The sequence below is a fragment of the Sminthopsis crassicaudata genome, chromosome 1, assembly GCF_048593235.1.
Source record: "Sminthopsis crassicaudata isolate SCR6 chromosome 1, ASM4859323v1, whole genome shotgun sequence".
Lineage (NCBI taxonomy): Eukaryota > Metazoa > Chordata > Mammalia > Dasyuromorphia > Dasyuridae > Sminthopsis > Sminthopsis crassicaudata.
Window position 1 is genome coordinate 491,866,253 of NC_133617.1, and position 6,000 is coordinate 491,872,252.

A 6,000-nucleotide genomic window follows, 5' to 3' on the forward strand; every position below is an offset into this window, starting at 1 on the left:
AGACTGGTATACTTGAGAGATTGTATTTAAGGCTTCCCAAGCCATATGTGTCAGAAGTAGGCATCAAACTTAGATATTGCTATCTCTATCAACTAATTCATGCAGTTTTTCTAAGTGACATCATAGCACCTTCAACTTCCAAAGAGCTTTGTATGTATTATAATCAGTTTTCCCCCCTCTATTTCACACTTATTTGTGATCCTTTGTGAAGTAACAATCTTCATTTAGTTTGGAGATATCAAGTCTGTTAAGCAAACCAGTCATGTCTGGTGTTAGGCTAGAAATATTTCCTTCCTGCGTTCATGTGATAGGTAACTGTTACCAATAATATATTTGCTACAATGCCAGACATTATAGAGGATACCAGAAATTATAGAAATACAAACTTAGGTATTATTATGATGCTCAAGCATAGATTCAGAAAGCCTCAAAGGAAAAAAAAACACCTTGATAATAATGAGAATTCTGACAAGGCATTTTGTAGAAAAAATTACATCAGAGTGACAGAGAAGTAATTCTTTAACTTATTGCAATCTTCTTAACTAATAAAATAAAAGAAGATAGATCCATAATCATATGCTTCCTTTAATATCATAAAAGATGAATAAACTTAGTTAAACAGTATCATAAACTCATATATCATTTAAGAAAATACATTTCATTATGTAATAAATTAAATCAGATAACAGATTAAACTATATTTAGAGGCTTCACAAATAGACTAAGGAGAAGGATTTACATGTCATCAAAAATTCTGGAACAGTTGAGACTCTTTTTCTGGCTTCTTATCCAAAGAATACTTAAAGCTCTAAGTAAATTTTCACAACAGGTTTCAGTTTGGTAAAGTTAATATTAAAACAGACTTTTAGTTAGCCAAAATTGGAGGAAAAATGGCCCTGAATTCTGAATGACAAAAAAAAAAAAAAAAGTAAAACATTTCTACAATACTAGGAATATAACCTGAAGCCTGTATCTACTTTTAAGAACATTTCTCCCTACTTCTCCCGAAACCACAGAATTCTTAATAGATTTTCAGGCAAATCCTAGTTGCCATGAGCCTCTAGGCCAGACTTTTGAACACTTCCAGGGACAGTAAAAACCACTGTCCTATCCATCCCTTCTTTGCAAAGTATAGGTCACAATTAAATTGAGACACAAAATCAAGAGCAAAAACATTCGAGGTCATCTTGGATATAGAGTCAAAGGATAGGTGAAATCCTGTCTCTGACATTGACAGTCAATATGACTGTGGACAAGTCATTTCTTCTCTCAGGCCTGTTTCTTCATTTGTAAAATAAAGCTGTTAAACTAATCCCCTTCCAGCTCTGAATTAATGAATATTACTGAACTTTGAGTCTTTGAAAGGATATATTAAAAATATCATCATTTTTGGCATCATTCTGTGAGGTTATTTAAGTTGTAGTCAATTAGTCTGAGACTCATAAAATCTTTCTGCACAACTTTTAAAGAAACTGATGATAGTGATAGTCTAAAAAGATGAGTTATTTAAAAGCCTCTGGAATCCAAGGCCGAGAAAACTGGACAGTTTTCATTGCCTAAGAGTGTAATACTTTTGAACAAAAAAGGAATCAGGAAACCCATATTTGGCCTATATGCAGAAATAGGTATGGCAAAATAAAGAACATTATGTTATTGAAGTAAGACAAGTAAATTCTGAAGCAAGCAGTACAAAACATGGGATTTTGGAAAGGGATGGGGAGAGAGACTTCCAAAGCACCCCCAGGACTTGGAACCCAAGATCCCACAAGAGAGAGATTCCAGGATATCAGCTTGTATGGGAATGAGATGGAGAGAAAACAGAACAGCCCGAACAGTTTGAGACTATTGCTGGGGAGTCCACTTTTGGGGGCCAGGGAAGAAAAATATCAAGGCGGGGCAAGTTAAAAAGGTGTTCTTCTGAAATATGAGTGTAGAAATAGGAGTGTGTATGTAATACCGTAGGTGGATTCTTATTTTGACTAATAAATTTTTTAATTAGGAGCTAAGCATAGCTGGTTCTACCTGTTGAAGGAGCAGCAGCAGTTTAAACACACACAGTAAAGCTATAATACACAGCTTCTTAAGTTCTTCCTACAGTAAAAAAGGAATAATTAAAAGGATGAACTTTTTGTAGTTAAATGAGTACAAGAATTCAGGGAAGACCAAAATTAACAACCTTAGTAGATGATATTGTCTGATTGACTTGGGAGTCTCTGGACTATGGCATATAGAGGGTAAAAATATTAATTTATGATACATTGCCTCTACACTAGTTTTTCCTTTTCTTTCCTTTCTCTTTTTTCTTCTCTCATTTCTTCCCTCTTTCCTTTCTTTTCTTTTTTTCTTCTTTCCTTCCTCTATCTTTCCTTCCATCTTTCCCTCAAAAAAGCTTGTGTATGAAACTATGAACTTAGACTACATGCAATTTTTTAAGGTGAGATGGAATTTGCACATTAAATTTAACAAGGTAGGAAAAAATATTGCCCCATTTGTGTCTCTTCTTGAATTAAAACTAAGTTCAAAAGATTGAAAAACTCCAAAACAGTTTGCTTAACTCTAGTTTACATACCATCTCTACTTTGGCACAATCCAAGACTACATTTATAAAACACTTTATATATTATCTCATTTAAATCTCACAACAATCTTGTGAAGATAGGACATATTTTGTTATGCCATTTTGCAGATAAGAAAACATGTTCAGAGAGAATAATGACTTAAGCATGGTCACTGAGTTAGTATGTGTCAGAGGCAGGGACTCAACTCTACCTCTTCCTGACTCTTGGATCAGCACAATCACCATCATATTACTTTTAGCTTAGCAAGATCAAAGCTTAAATGCAGCAAAATGTCTAAGAGGAACAAAATCACTCCTGAGTGATAGTTTTGCAAACCCAAGTCTATAAAGTAGAGATAATTGTCCCAATGGCATTCTAGATTTTAAATTAAACTCATTCCCAAGAGACAAATTCTGTGCTGATTAAGAGATAATTATTGTAGAAGTTGTATATGCCTATTTCTTGAAAACCATTTTTCTGTTAGTGATAGTTCATTTTAGACAGCATAAATTTCCATACAATGTTATTGCTAAAAGCAATATAAAAGCAATTAAATACTTGCCCTGACCCTGGAAAAGACAGATTATTCTACTTTCTGGAAAATGAAATATCTTTAGAAACTGGAAAATGAATGGATGTCCATCAATTGGAGAATGGTTGGGTAGATTATGGTATATGAACGTTATGGAATATTATTGCTCTGTAAGAAATGACCAGCAGGGTGAATACAGAGAGGCTTGGAGAGACTTATATTAACTGATGCTGAGTGAAATGAGTAGAACCAGGAGATCATTATACACTTCAACAATGATACTGTATGAAGATATATTCTGATTGAAGTGGATATCTTCAACATAAAGATCCAACTCACTTCCAGCTGATCAATGATGGACAGAAACAGCTACACCCAGAGAAGGAACATTGGGAATTGAATGTAAACTGTTTGCACTATTGTCTTTCTACCCAGGTTACTTATACTTTCAAAATCCAATTCTTACTGTGGAACAAGAAATTTGGTTTTACACACATATATTGTATCTAAGTTATAATATAACACATTTTTCCCCCCCTGAGGCTGGGGTTAAGTGACTTGCCCAGGGTCACGCAGCTGGAAGTGTTAAGTGGTTGAGATCAGATTTGAACTTGGGTCCTCCTGAATTCAAGGCTGGTGCTCTATCCACTGTGCCACCTAGCTGCCCCCACTGTAACATATTTAATATGTATGGGATTGCCTGTCATGTAGGGAAGGGAGTAGAGGGAGGGAGGGGAAAATTTGGAAAAATGAATACAAGGGATAATGTTATAAAAAAAATTACTCATGCATATGTACTGTCAAAAAACTATAATTATAAAATTAATTTTTAAAATTTAAAATTTAAAATTAAAAAAAAGAAATTTAAAAAAAATTAAATGCCTTCATGATTTTTACAAGGTTTACATTCCCCTTTAGCTTCAATTGGTGATATAATGAAACAAAATGAAAAAAAAACCAAATAAATAAAAGAAAGAGTCAGCTAGATGGTGCAGTGGATAGAGATAGAGTGGATAGAGTCAGGAGAACTTGAGTTCAAATATGGCCTCAGACACTTAATATTTATTGGCTGTGTGATCCTGTGCAAGTCACTTAACCCCAGTTGCCATATGCCTTCCTCTTTCTGGGAAATATATTGGTAAACTAATATTTTTATATTCAGTACTTCATTAGAGTTGTGAGCTCATATTTTGATGTTTTTAATGAAAAACTTTCATTAAGGAGGTAGGATGGTGTAGTGGGTAAGGAAACTAGTCCTGGAGTCAAGATAGACTAACATTCAAATCTCACCACTCTTGGACTCTATAATCTGATGAAAATTATTTATTTTCTTTGTGTCTAACTTTCCTCATCTGTAAAATGAAGAGGTTTGACATGATGACTTCTAAGATCCTTTTTAGCTCTAGCTCTAAAAACCCATGATACAATTGATGTAGGTCTTTCTTCCAAAGGTAAAGATTGAAATACATCCATGTCTTCTTATATGTTATGGTTCTAATCCATCTCTTTCCCTAAACTCTTCAAAGAGGTTCCACCAATGCACTGGAAGACTTCTATGATTTTAAACATTTTATAAATATTAAGAAAACACTCAGGCTATCCATCAAACCCTGATTATGTAAGATAATTTTCCTTAACCTTACCTTCTCTCTTCCTGTCCTAATCCTTGCAGTGAATGGATCTTGGATGGACCCAGAAGTATATATACATTTTCTGTATTTGGTTCTAGGTAGCCAACCATATGGTGAATGGGAAGTTCTCTGATTATCTTCAGAGGCATTCAAAAAGTTTACAACTTGCATTTTGCCTCAATTCACTTTATTCTGTAATGACTTCATTTATTGGACCCAATGTAAGAGCCTGCTTTTAGGAGAGAATCTTTAGGGTTTTTTGTCCTTTGAGGTTATGTTGCCCCTGACAAACAGACCTTGATTCTTGACATTTTTGTTCATTATTTTCCATTTTGGATGAAAGAAGTGGAGTCCTTAATCTTGGTTGGGAGAATGAGCCATAAGAATCCAGAAATCAGAATCCAGGACCTAATTTTGTAGTCAGTATAGACTTGATGTCCTGAAGAACAAGGATTGAGGTCTTTGAAAGTGACCTGCTAGAATCCCATATCTGGACATGAGTGTGGGACTAATTGTATGCAGAAATTGAGTTATAGTATATGAATGTTGTGGAATATTATTGTTCTTTAAGAAAAGATCAGCAGGAACATTTCAGGATGGCCTGGAGAGACTTACATGAACTGAAACTAAATGAGATGAGCAGAACCAGGAGATCATTGTACATGGCAATAGCAATATTATACAACAATCAATTCTCTTGTAAACAATGAGATGATTGAGGCCAATTCCAATGGTCTTGATGATGAAGAGAGTCATCTGCAACTAGAGAGAGGAGTATGGGAACTGGATCATAACATGGCATTTTCACTCTTTTTAATTGTTATTTGCTTGTCTTTTGTTTTTTGGTTTTTTTCCTCAGTTTTTTCCCTTTTCACCTGATTTTTCTTGTGCAACAAGATTATTGTATAAATATGTATACATATATTAGATTTAACATATATTTTAACTTATTTAACATATATATAACATATTACTTGCCATCTAGGAAAGAGGATGAGGGGAAGGAGGAGAAAAATGTAATACAAAGTTTTGTAAGAGTCAATGTTGAAAAATTATCCATGCAAATGTTTTGAAAATAAAAAAGCTTTAAGAAAAAAAAAAAGCTTTAAAAAAAACTAGCTATGAAGCTTCCAATAAAAACATTCAATGACAGGCAGCTTTATACCCCCAATACAACCCATTCTTCTTTTGGAACATTCTAATTTTTAGCAATGAATTGCTTAATATCTGCAATAAAATCTGCAATTTTTCTTCCACAATACAGCTCTTCAAATAGGAT